Here is a 13,755-nt window from a genome sequence, read left to right as displayed (position 1 = left end):
CTTTTTGTTTTTTTAATGCTCTAGGCATCCAACTTACTTTCCTCCTCCATGGAGCTTTTGCTATGTTTAAAAAATACCTGATGTGTACATGTAATTTTACTGCTGTCATTGAACTAATCTACTAAAATAGTATATACAGTTAATTTATGCATGTAATATGAGCTAAAAGTAGTCATCTATAATAACTTACTTCTCTAAAGGAAAGCTTTTAGTTTTCGTGTGTATGAAATTCTTAATGATGTTGAAATTAGTTCTGCCCCATGTGTTTTTCTTTATTTCCAATTTATTTTATACAAAGTTGCTATTAATGACTATGCATTTTAATAAGAAAGAAATTTCTAGTAAATATGAATATTCAAGCTGTTATGGTGTATGTTTGTAGAAATAATAAACCATAAATCATTCATATGAAAAAATTAATTATAGTTATTTAGAACAAACTTAACTTGGTAGAACTTCTAGTTTGTTACTTTAATTTCAAATATTCTAAAATTAAAAGCTTGAATGATTTATATGTTTATGAAATTGTATTATGACAGTTAAAATTTTCTAGATTTAGGAAAATTATTAACATATTCTTTAAAAATAGATTGACCTTTTTTGAGAGAATGATCTCTAGACACCAGAGTATACATTTGTAAAATATTACTCAGTAGAAAGCATTCATGAAACATGGTCTATAATGCTTGAGAATAGTTCTTTTAATGAAGAGTCTTTAAAGCATATCAGAAAAAATACCAGTTTCTATCACGAGGATTGAAAAAAATGTTAATTATCCTAGATATATGAATGATCACCAGTGCAATTATATTAGATAGTTATATAATTATTATTGTCATGTTTATACCTGAATTATGTAAGCAAGTCCTACTTAAGAAAATACAAGTGATGAAAAACTGGACAAATAGCATATCATTTAAAAAGATTCAAACGATACCTTATTTACTTAAAAATCGTGTTTACAACCGCTTTTTAGCAAAAGATTCAGTGATTTAATTGTTACACGTATATTGCATTTCCCTCTGTAATTTGATATATACAAACCAGTTTATTTTAAATGCACTATAATTATGCTGTATATCTTAAGTGATTCTGCTTTCAAATCATACTTTTTAAAGAGGGGTAATTTACTTTTTAGTGTGCACTGTGCAATGTCATTTAGTTCAAAGAACTTCAAATACAACCACCTAAGTTTTCTAAGCTGTCAGTCTTCTAATTGCTATAATACTATTCATTAAAGTAACAGTAATATATGAAATAGATCCAGGCAATTTTCCCAGTACTAAGTATAGGATATAGTAGTCTTCTCTAAGTACTCAAGCCACCATTAATGAAAACTAATAGCCCATCAAACTTTACATTAAAGTAAAGTGAGAAATCTCCAAAGAACTATATATGATTCTATTCCAGCAATTTTTGTCACCTTAAATTGCTGTGTTCCAATATGTTACACTTCTTAATGCTAATTACCTTACAGAATGGATAAATACTACAATTGCAAAGTACATCAAGTACTATTTTATTAACCAGATTATAATTAGTGATCAGAGAATGGTCTCATTAACATAAATGGAATAATTAAATCATCTCAGCTTTACCATACTTAAAAACATTAAATAATGATTGTTTCCCTTTTGTAAACTACTAAAGGTTAACTGTTCCAGAGTCACTTTCAGGAAAAAAAATTACATTATTCATGTTTATGACATTAAAACAAGAATAAATTTGAAAATGTATAATTTTTTGAGTAGAGATATAATTATTTTATATTGCCCTATGTCTCCCCTTTCATTTAAAAAGAAGAAATAGTAAATGTTTACATTGGGAAAAGATGTAGTATGCTTTAGATTTATGATAGAATTTTGAGTTAATATAATTCAACAACATTTTAATTAGAGCTAGAAAATTAATCAAGAGAGTCAAAGAGGTCATTCCAGAAATCTGCCTGTATACTGTAGGCATTATCTCATGTTGGAATGTAACAAATAACTTGGAATCATATGATGATCTGGTGAGTATTATTCATTTCAACTGAGTTAAACAATCAGACCTGAGTCATTTTACTTCAGTAGACCTGCTTATCTCTTGGGGGATACATTCCAAGACCCCCAGTAGATGTCTGAAACTGAAGATGATACCAAATTCTATAGACTGTTTTTTTTTCCTATACATACATACCTATGATAAAGTTTAATTTATAAATTAGGCATAGAAGGAGATTAACAATAATAACTAATCATAAAATAGAACAATTATAAAAATATGTTGTAAAGTTATGTGAATGTGGTCTCTCTCTCAAAACATTGTTCTGTAATCACCTTTCTTCTGGTGATGATGTAAGATGATAAAATGACTATGTGATGAGGTGAGGTGGGATGAATGGCACAGGTAGTGTGAGATAGCATTAGGCTACTACTACTTCTGACTATCCAGCACAAGGAGAATCATTAGCCTTGGGTAATCCTGGATCACTAAGTGACGACTACGTAGATGGTTGGATGTCAGGAACAGACTATGTTGATAGTTGGGGACATAAGCCTGGATGGAGCTGGACTGCACAAGATATTGGCATGCTGCTCAGACCAGTGTGCAATTTAAAACTTATGAATTATTTCTTGAATTTTCCATTTAATATTTTCAGATCTTGGTTGACCTTGGATAACTGAAACCATGGAAATTGAAACCTCAGATAAGGGGGAATTACTGGATTTGGCAGTTTTGTTCAACCCAAATTAGACTTGGATAGATGGCAGCTGACCACAGAGGATTTGGGGGGGGGATCATATATACCTGGATTTAGGTAAATTTTAAAAAATAATAATATAATTTGTACTTGAGCATCAATATCAAATTTCTGTTTTTTCTCTTTTCATAATCAGTATCAGCACAAAGTTGAAATAAATGTCTGCATCAATTTAATTCTAATTAATAAGGTTCCATATTTAAACTATAACCATTGAAGGAATATCTTCAGTAGTATGGGAAAAAAGTGACCATAAATCATGTGCACCTTTAAAAATCGTATGCTTTTATGTTTTTAAATTGTGGGTATAATCGTTCTATATATGTAGATTTGGATGTATCAAAGATGGACAGTATGCAAAAGGCCAGTGATGAGATTATTCTGTGCTGAATTGACTAATAATGAGATTATGTGTGGGAGGAAAAAAGATTTTGTTATTTTAGAGATTAAGAGCTTTGCAGGAGGACTCATGAATAATACTTGTGACATTTTAGGGACTGCTAAGATTTCAATCTGGAAGAACAGTTTTTGTTTTTTTAAAAATGGATCTGACCTCATCATCTGTAATATTGCCTTTAATGGAGGCAAAATTATTGAGACTTCTTAAGTTAGAATACTTCTTATATTTCCATTGGATGGACAATAGATTACATAAAAGCTGCATAGTTATAGAACATAGCCATAATATATACTATCAGGAAAATTTCAAAATTATTTAACCATATTCTACTATTTGAAAATTTATCTGGAAAGCCCCCTTCAAACATGTTTTTCTTTTTTTGAAATAGCCAATATACCTCCAAATCATTTCCATGCAAATTAAATCTAAGCATTCATGTATTTTTTTCTCTCATGATATTTTGCCATTCATATTTTTCAGAGGGAATTCTGGTTGTGAGAAATCTAGACAAAGTTGGAAAATACTTGGTGTAGAATGACAAAAATCACATCTCCAGATCATCTTACCATTCCTTCTTCTTAAAAAATCTTGTATCAATAAGGTTACCATTTTGTTTTAAATCCCCAATATAATGAGAACTGTATGCATTTGCAAATTCAGAATTGCATTCTTTATTCAGGAACATTATATTATGACTTATTTCTAGTATACCAAGTCCTTATCTCATGGATTTCCAGGTATGAAAATGAGGGCACAATTAAGTGATCACATAGGGATGCTCATTCTGAGTTTCTTATAAAAAGCACATGCATTTTTTTTATGATTCATATTTAAAATATGACATTTGTGATTTAATAAATTACAAAATAAAGGATTATAGGATGATGCTCACTTTACAAATCACAATTTTTAAAAATTTTCTGATTCAAGAGTATGCTCCAGCTGGCAGCTATCCCGTACAATTCAATTGAAAGTATTGAGTTGAAATGACATAATATTTTGGTAACATTATTTAAGTGGGCAACACTTCCCCTGAAATCTGCTATAACATGGAGGCTGTATATGTTTTTATTTTCAAGTGAATAGATAAATTATTTGGGAAAGACAGGAACATGGCAAATGGGAGCAACAAAGATCATTTCTTTGTGACAGTATTTATTTTTTAACCTTTTCCCAGTAATATATTTATATTTACACTCACATATATATTTCTAGTCTGTAAATTTTACAGTATTAATTATTTGGCATTGTCAAGAGTTGGGTAGTAACTACAATGACATTCATATTTTAATAATAAGGACAGAGTAATAAATTATCTAGGATAGAATAGCCATTTGAAGCAATTTTTAGAATATTGGAACCTTCTAATATGCAGTGTGCTCAAACCAGAATAAAATACTAATTCATTGATTCTTATATGATATTAAAAGAAAACATTGCTCAAGAAGCACACTGTAAAATTGATTTTAATTAATTGAAATCAAAATTTAATATTAATGCTAATCAGTAAGTGATTTTAGAAATGGACAGAATAGAATTATTTAAAGATATCAGTAATTTTTGTTCTGGAACTCTGGTTAAAAACTTTATCTAGAAAAGTTAAAAATTATGACATTTAAAAAAATTATATATAAACTTCCTTTCAATTTTAATTTGTCATAAACATTGATTTCTAGGTCAATAAACATTTCCACAATACCATTTTAATGTTTATACACTTTATACAATGTTTATGTACTATATAGTTATATATTTAATTTTTAGGGTTTTTCTGGAGATTATAAATATTGTGATGACTATCCATATAACTAATTATTTGCAGAATTTAGGGTACAGTGTTGGATGTCACATTTCTGAGGAAAATGGTTTACACGTTTTTAAGGCTCTATCATTAATCATCATTTGCACTCATAGGCATTCTGTCCATTGATGAAAGCAGTACTATTTTTCCCAGTTCCTGCTCCCACATTTGCAATATCTGGTTAGACACATAGTTTTCTTTATTTCATTCAGACTTGCATGGTTCTCAGACCCTTCTATATCATGATTTTCATCTTCTAAGCCTGTTTCCTATTTTTCAAAATCTTCACAAAACTGAAAACCAAGACCTGAACATAATAATAAGGATATATTTAGGACAAGGTCTACTGAGATTAATAGTTCCTGGGCACTGTTTACAGAATTTGGTTACCAGGAACAGAGACTTTCATTCTGGCTATCTCAAGTAGGGAGAAAATGTCTATTATAAAAATACATGTGACTCCAAAATGATACAGAAATTTTAACAAAATTCTATATTAGAAGCCATAGAATGCCTGTCATACAGACAGACTGGGAAGGTCAATCTAATGCAAGGCAATTCTAGGGACTTCAGCAGAGAAGTTAATGGATAGTTGGTTCTAACTGACTCATGGTCAACTATGGCTTCTTCAACCCCATCTCGAAATGAGTAGAAGTTATAAGGGGGAAAAAAAGTATATATATGTGTATGTATATATGTATGTGTATATGTGTGTGTGTGTGTATACGTATATGTATATATATATATACATATATATATATATATATATATATATATATATATATATATGAAGAGAGAGAGAGATGTAGACATAGAGCTTGGGTGAATAAAAGTAAATGCATGAGAGATCCCAGATATTGCTATTCTGTCAGAACAAAATAGCACCGTATTTTTTAAAATTTCACATTAATGTGATTCCAAGTCCCAACCTGCTCAGAATATCAGGAGGTTCAATCTTTTAGTAAGATTACCTACCTTAAAGTTTGCCCAACATGATTAGACTTGCTTATTTTGATTTTATTTATTTAAAAATTTTGAACATATGAGTTTAATTACCTGCTAGACCATCCAGATGGAAATATGTGATAAAAGAATGGAAGCAAGGGTCATAAACTTAGAAGAGATGCAGGTACTTTTAGACCAGTTTAGGATTAGACATTCACTGACTGGATTATTTTTAACATTTATAATCGAACTTTTTTACCAAAATAAAATAATGTATTAAAAGTTACATCCAGAGTCCCTCCCATTGGGAAACTTGCACAAGTCTCTTAGATAGCCTCATCCACGAGAAGGCAAACAGCAGAAGCCAGAAGGACTACAATCCTGAAGCCTGTGGAACAAAAACCACATTCACAGAAAGATAGACAAGATGAAAAGGCAGAAGGCTATGTACCAGTTGAAGGAACAAGATAAAACCACAGAGAAACAACTAAATGAAGTGGAGATAGGCAACCTTCCAGAAAAAGAATTCAGAATAATGATAGTCAAGATGATCCAGGACCTCGAAAAAGAATGGAGGCAAAAGTCGAGAAGATGCAAGAAATGTTTAACAAAGACCTAGAAGAATTAAAGAACAAAAAACAGAGATGAACAATACAATAACTGAAATGAAAACTACACTAGAAGGAATCAATAGCAGAATAACTGAGACAGAAGAATGGATAAGTGACCTAGAAGACAGAATGGTGGAATTCACTGCTGCAGAACAGAATAAAGAAAAAAGAATGAAAAGAAGTGAAGACAGCCTAAGAGACCTCTGGGACAACATTAAATGCAACAACATTCGCATTATAGGGGTCCCAGAAGGAGAAGAGAGAGAGAAAGGACCAGAGAAAATATTTGAAGAGATTATAGTCGCAAACTTCCCTAACATGGGAAAGGAAATAGCCAACCAAGTCCAGGAAGTGCAGCAAGTCCCATACAGGAAAAACCCAAGGAGAAACATGCCGAGACACATAGTAATCAAATTGGCAAAAATTAAAGACAAAGAAAAATTATTGAAAGCAGCAAGGGAAAAATGACAAATAACATACAAGGGAATTCCCATAAGGTTAACAGCTGATTTCTCAGCAGAAACTCTACAAGCCAGAAGGGAGTGGCATGATATACTTAAAGTGATGAAAGGGGAAAACCTACTACCATTATTACTCTACCCAGCAAGGATCTCATTCAGATTCGATGGAGAAATCAAAAGCTTTACAGACAAGCAAAAGCTAAGAGAATTCAGCACCACCAAACCAGCTCTACAACAAATGCTAAAGGAACTTCTCTAAGTGGGAAACACAAAAGAAGAAAAAGACCTACAAAAACAAACCCAAAACAATTAAGAAAATGGTCATAGGAACATACACATCGATAATTACCTTAAACGTAAATGGATTAAATGCTCCAACCAAAAGACACGGGCTTGCTGAATGGATACAAAAACAAGACCCATCTATATGCTGTCTACGAGAGACCCACTTCAGACTTAGGGACACATACAGACTGAAAGTGAGGGGGTGGAAAAAGATAGTCTATGCAAATGGAAATCAAAAGAAAGCCGGAGTAGCACTACTCATATCGGATAAAATAGACTTTAAAATAAAGAATGTTATAAGAGACAAGGAAGGACACTACATAATGATCAAGGGATCAATCCAAGAAGAAGATATAACAATTATAAATATATATTCACCCAACATAGGAGGACCTTAAATCATAAGGCAACTGCTAACAGCTATAAAAGAGGAAATCGACAGTAACACAATAATACTGGGGGACTTTAACACCTCACTTACACCAATGGACAGAATATCCAAAATGAAAATAAATAAGGAAACAGAAGCTTTAAATGACACAATAGACCAGATAGATTTAATTCATATTCATAGGACATTCCATCCTAAAACAGCAGATTACACTTTCTTCTCAAGTGCACATGGAACATTCTCCAGGATAGATCATATCTTGGGTCACAAATCAAGCCTCAGTAAATTTAAGAAAATTGAAATCATATCAAGCATCTTTTCTGACCACATTTCTATGAGATTAGAAATGAATTACAGGGAAAAAAAGGTAAAAAACAAAAACACATGGAGGCTAAACAATACGTTACTAAATAACCAAGAGATCACTGAAGAAATCAAAGAGGAAATCAAAAAATACCTAAAAGTTACATCCAATATTGTACAAATTTTTTTAAACATGATTAAAATTTTTTTAACTGTAAGTGTTTTGAAAAATATATTCAAAGTTCTAAATTTTCATTTTAGATCTTAGTTTATGTTTCTATAACAGAATGACCTCAATTGATCCAGGTTCACCATAGTATCTTTCTCTAAGCCCTTAATGGTTTATATCTTCCCTTTAAAATGTGTAAGTATGTTTTAATTAAGTTGTCATTTACAAAGATATTCTGGAAAAAAATTATTAATTAAACACCTATAAGTTCTTCATCATTTCTGTTATAGTGTAGCAATTTCTCATCTAACCCATAGTGGTCTATCAACTGAGTAAACCTTGATTTCTTAGACACACCTGACTGCAACTCAGAGCAACATCTGGCTGCAGCTTCTCCACCTCTTTGTTAACAACTGTGTCTGAGACAGACCTTTCTTTGATCTATACATTTTAACTAGTTTTAGCCTCTGAAGAAAGTCTCCTTTCTCTTGAACCTGCTTCACCAATTTTGTTTTTTTCTTCATTCAATCTTTTTTTTTGGAAGATTCTCATTCAGAAAATCAGTTTGAAGATCACTGCATGACCCAGTATCAAGTGTTTCAGATCCACATGCATTGATGTTCTTGATGGTATTTTTCAAACACATACTTCATATTCATTGTCTATGTGTTTAAATTTTTTTTTGAAATTCCAAGCTGTTTCCTTGTTTTGAAGGTGCTGGATTCTCTGAAAAGTTCTAACAGTTCTCTTCATTCTCTACTTTAAGATCTTTTACCACACTGTACAAGAAATTAAATGAAGATCTTGTTTTGCTTAATCATTTTCTCTATGTGTTACACTCATAGGTTGTTTTCTTGTATTGGTTATGTGGGGTGATGGTGGATTGGCACAGGCCTGTGGAGTGCTAGGTAAAATCACGGCTGAGTTTCCTAGACTTCCCATCTTAAAAATGAAATCTTGTTTTACCTGGAGGAAAGGGAACTCTACTCAGCTCCAGTGCTGATCCTCAAATTCCAGTTCTCAGATATTACCTGCTTCCCGTCTCCCTCAGCCATCCCCAGAGAGTGCAGAAAACACAAGCAGCTGCAGCTCTCTGTTTACTTTGATTTTAAATGGATCTTCCTATTGTTTGCAATCTCTAAAAGGAACCCAGGGCTACTTCCTGAGGAAGATCTTAATTGCCAACCTTTAGATACTCCCTCTTCTAGCATGCCTCACTACTTAATAGAGAGCTGGCACCCAACCTTAGAAATGTCCCCATTTACCACGACTGCCATGGAAGGAGCAGTACCAGGTCACTACTTGCTGCCTTAACCAGGTTCACTGATGAAACTCAGCATCAGAAATTTGAGACGCTGTTGCTACTTAAAGAAAAAAATTGGTTTTCCAGTGTCCCACATATTCAGGGATATCAAAACAAAAGAAAAAGAAAAAAGAAAAATCCATGAAACTGCTCAGGTTCCAGGTGATAATAATTCTAGGTGGTCAGTTTTTCAATTTATCTCTTTCTCTCTCTCATTCATACACAGCTCTTTTGCCCAAAGCATATCCTAAGCATCAGAGTGATTGAACTGGGGGTATTTCTAGTATCAGCCCCAATTATTTCTAGAACTAGAATTTCTATTAGAATAGGGAGCATTTATTAATCATTATATATTTAGATTATGCCTTTTCAAGGAGCTAGAGACACAGGGGTGAGAAAAGCAGCTCAAATTCCTATCTTCAGGAACTTGCATTTAGCTGGAGTAGATAGTAAATGCATAAAAATTTATGAAAATGTCAGATGGGGAAAACCAGTGTGAAATAAAAGAGAGAAGAGTTTCCATAAAGTCCTTGCCAAGGAGGTGCTATTTGAGCTTACACTTGAATGGCATGCAAGATCTAGACTTGTGAAGATGTCTTAGGAAGAGCTTTCTGGGCAGAGAAAATAGCAAGTAAAAACCCCTTAAGGCCAGAAAATTCTTGGCAGTTTCTGGCTAATGTGGCTGGAGTAGCAAGAGCTTCATGCCACAGGAGAGGAGGGCCAAGGGTGATGAGATTCTGAGGGACTTGCCTGCTACCGTAAAGACTGAGAACTTTAGTAGCCAGTTTAAGGGTTAAACAGGAATTTTTAAATCGTGGTTGATGTTTTAAAATGATTACTCAATGCTGTGTGAAGACTGTACTATGGGAGAGGAAAAGGATGGATGCTGGTGAACTTTAGGAGGCTGGTATAGGAGTTCAGGTGAGAGTTTGTGACAACTTGGACTAGTGTGGTAGCAGTGGAAGTGGAAGCAGTGGAGGTCTTAGAAATAATTTGGAAGTAGGTGATTGGAATATATTTTAGAGGTAAGGTTCAGATCTGCTTTAATTTAGGGTGAGTTTTCTCTCAGTTGCTCCTATTATACTTCTCCTATTGTTCTCCTAAGGTCAGCCTGGACCTTCAAAATGTCTCAGACTCTTTTAAATAACTTTCCCAGTGATCTGTTCTGCTCCTAATAAGTTAGCAGATATATGTCAGTGTATTAGTCAGCGAGGGCTGCCATGACAAAATACTACAGACCAGGTGGCTTAAACAATAGAAATTTATCTTCTCACAGTTGTGGAGCCTGGAAGTCCGAGATCAAGGTGTCAGCAGGTTTGGTTTCTCCCCAGGCCTCCTTGGCTTGCAGATGACCGCCTTCTCACTGTGTCCTCATGTGGTCTTTCCTCTGTGCTCACATCCCTGGTAAAGTGTCTTCTTATAATGACACCAGTTCTATTGGATTAGGGTCTCACCCTTATGACCTACTGTAACCTTAGTTACCTCTCTAAGACTCTATTCCAAATGTAGTCTACACTGGAGTTTAGGACTTCAATGTATGGATTTGTGTGTGTGTGTGTGGGGTGATGGTAGAACACAACTCAGTCCAAAACAGAGAAGGTCATTATTTAACTTAACCCTCTTTAGACCTTGCTTAAGCTGAGCCCCTTAACAGCAGGGAAATGATTCTTTTAAACCTTTCTCCTAAACAATGCATACATAAAAGTCAAACAAAGAATTAAGTTGTCTTTGAATGCTGTTAATCTCCCTTGTTTACAACAGTTAAAAATATAAATTGAGGTTCTGATATTCTATTTTTTCTATCTTAATAGGCCATTTTATATGTGACTTGAACTTGATCACTTTGGAGTGATCACCACAGGCAATTAGCATTATTCTTTTCCATTGTCAGGAATTACACTACTAATCTCAACTAGCCTCCAGGTGAATGAATCTAACTAGTGGTAAGGGGGAGGGAGGAAACAATTTTCTCTCTACCCTCCTAGACTCTTGGCCGATGTCCCTTGAAATAAAGGACAGATTAACAAGAGAAAAAAAAATTATCTATGTACAGGAGCCCCACAAATATATAAAATTCAAAAGATGGCTATACTATGGAGGTTTATATACCACTTATTTTTTTATATACCATTTATTTCCTGAGTTAAGGAAAGGGGTCTATGGCTTCAAAGAAGAGAAGGCAATTCATGGAAAAGTGAGAATAGGAGATTTAATAAACAAAGGTTGCCCTGCCTTGCAGATAACTCTCTGAGATGAAAAAGTTATCTCAGGTAATAACTCTCTTCCTGGTACAGGCCCACTTTCTAATGTAAATTTTTCATACCAAAAGGTAATTCCTACTCTGTTTTCAGAGCTTCTCGTGTGTCTGGTTTTCCTTAAAATTATCAATTCCAAATAATCCAAGCCAAAGAGGCATATTTTAGGGTGACACATTCTGCTAGCCACGAGAGAAGTAGTGTAAAATCATAGAAATACAGTAACTCACCATTAATTCCAGAAAAATAATTCCACACACATTCCAATTGACAGTGGGTAGAAATGTTTTTCTGAATTGTTTATATATTAAAATCAGTATAGTCACATGTATGTTTTAGATTTTATCTTTTTGACTCATTCTTTCTTTTATTGTATATAGGTACCGATTAGTGTCCTTACTGTTCAAGTCACTTGGCTAACTATTTCATATATTATATGAGTGTAGTAGAATTTTCTTTGTTTTACGGATGAGGAGACTAATAATAAGAGTCCAAGTAAGTTGTTCAAAATCACCCAGAGGAAGTGTCATAGCCAGATATCAAAGCACATTTGTGACTCCAAGCCACACTCTCTCACCTACTATAGTGACTCTCAGCCAGCCTTAAAAACCATCCCTATAACTGGCATTGGCATATGTATGGAGCATAAGAGTTAATAAGACTAATTCCTCCCCCAAAGAGTCTTACATTTTAAACACGGAGACAGACATGTAAATAAATATAGGATTAGGAAAGTTAGAATTGTACACAGAACAACACAAAGGGTCAGGTGAACCACTTTACGTCTTGAGGACAATCAAAGTTCCCAAACAGCAGTACCATTTGAGCTGAGTCTAGAAATCTGGGTATGTGTCCATTATTCAGATAATGGGAGTACAGCTAGGTGTAGCAGTGGAGGCAAGGATTCCATATGAAGGAAGTAAATTGAGGACAAATATAAAAGGGCATCGGATATTAATGAATCATTGTTTTGGAAAATTATATCCACTCTATATTATCCTATTAACTAGGGTAATGGAAATTGGGTGAATACAGAAAAAACATTGTTCAGACACAATTCAACACAACTGTGATACAAGGTAGATATTTAATTTAAATGTAGTTCATTAAAATATTGAAATAGTCTGCTCTGAGCTGAGTAGGTCTTCTCCTTCTCCCCCTCCTCTTTCTCCTCTTCCCTTTTTCCGATGAAAACAATCTTTTTCATTGAATACTTTTTGTTTTCTAAATATCCCAGCAAGCAGTTATTCAGAGCTGCCTTGTTTTTGTCAGCAAATTCTTCCCTTTCACTGTCATGCTCTCCTTCATAATTGCACAAATACTAGTTCACCGGCAGCACAGTCAGGCCATCAACTTGGAAATTAAATTACCTGCCATTCTCAAGTTTTTTTCGCTACAACCCCAGACTGCCCCCTCAGTTCTCAGTAAGGCAAACTTCAATGTAACAATGAACTGAGAGAATTTGGACCACATTTGTCAGTTCAAGGTCACAAAGGCTTCAAAGCAAAATTCTGGGCTTTGTTCTTCAGTGCTCTCCATCCCACCTTCATTGTCATTCTCCAGATTATCTGTTTAAGAAAAATAAATAAAAACGAGTCTTGGGAGAAGGCAGAGCAAAGAGACTTCTAGTACCGTCACTGCCCTAAGAAATAGATTTTTGCCCAGAGCTTCAGACAAACTGCAAAAAGCTGCTCCTGCACCAAAGAGCAGTTAACAAGCTAACAGACTGCTGTAAGCAAGCATATTCACCTCTAACTGTCCAGGTGGAGGGGCGTTCCTGATTTGCAGTAGGTACAATGTAAAAATGGAATGGTTCCTATATAATTATAAGTAATAGACTCGTTCTGATATGTAGATTTTTCTCTTATTCACAACAGTTTTACTTCTTTTTCTTTACAAATAAGCTGTCTTTGGCTTATTTTCTTTTTTTTTTTTTTCCTATAACATGGTTAATCTATCCTTGGGAAATTGAAAGTTGACTGCAGTTCAGTATTCCTGGAACATGGTGCATAGTGGGCAGTAATAGATCTGGTGATGGAAAGTTAAGTAGGCATCAAATCATGGAAGGCCTTTGTGCCATGCTAAGTG

At 33.9% G+C, this 13,755-nt stretch overlaps 1 protein-coding gene and 1 pseudogene across 2 annotated transcripts in view; one reads left to right on the top strand and one right to left on the bottom strand.

The window, feature by feature from the left end:
• LRP1B (LDL receptor related protein 1B) overlaps positions 1–13,755 on the top strand; it is a gene marked incomplete at its 3' end in the record, with an annotated part of 2,351,282 nt that overhangs the window by 1,769,599 nt on the left and 567,928 nt on the right. The window lies entirely within an intron of this gene.
• On the bottom strand, positions 8,363–9,164 carry LOC309809839 (swi5-dependent recombination DNA repair protein 1 homolog; annotated as a pseudogene). Its single transcript has 2 exons — positions 9,141–9,164; positions 8,363–9,075 (listed from the first exon to the last, which is right to left on the bottom strand). The product of its transcript is annotated as a swi5-dependent recombination DNA repair protein 1 homolog (transcript).

Source organism: Mesoplodon mirus, assembly GCF_964341445.2.
Source record: "Mesoplodon mirus genome assembly, chromosome: 8".
In the NCBI taxonomy this organism is placed as follows: Eukaryota; Metazoa; Chordata; class Mammalia; order Artiodactyla; family Ziphiidae; genus Mesoplodon; species Mesoplodon mirus.
Note: the sequence above shows the minus strand (reverse complement) of the source record. Positions and strands in the feature narration are given on the sequence as shown.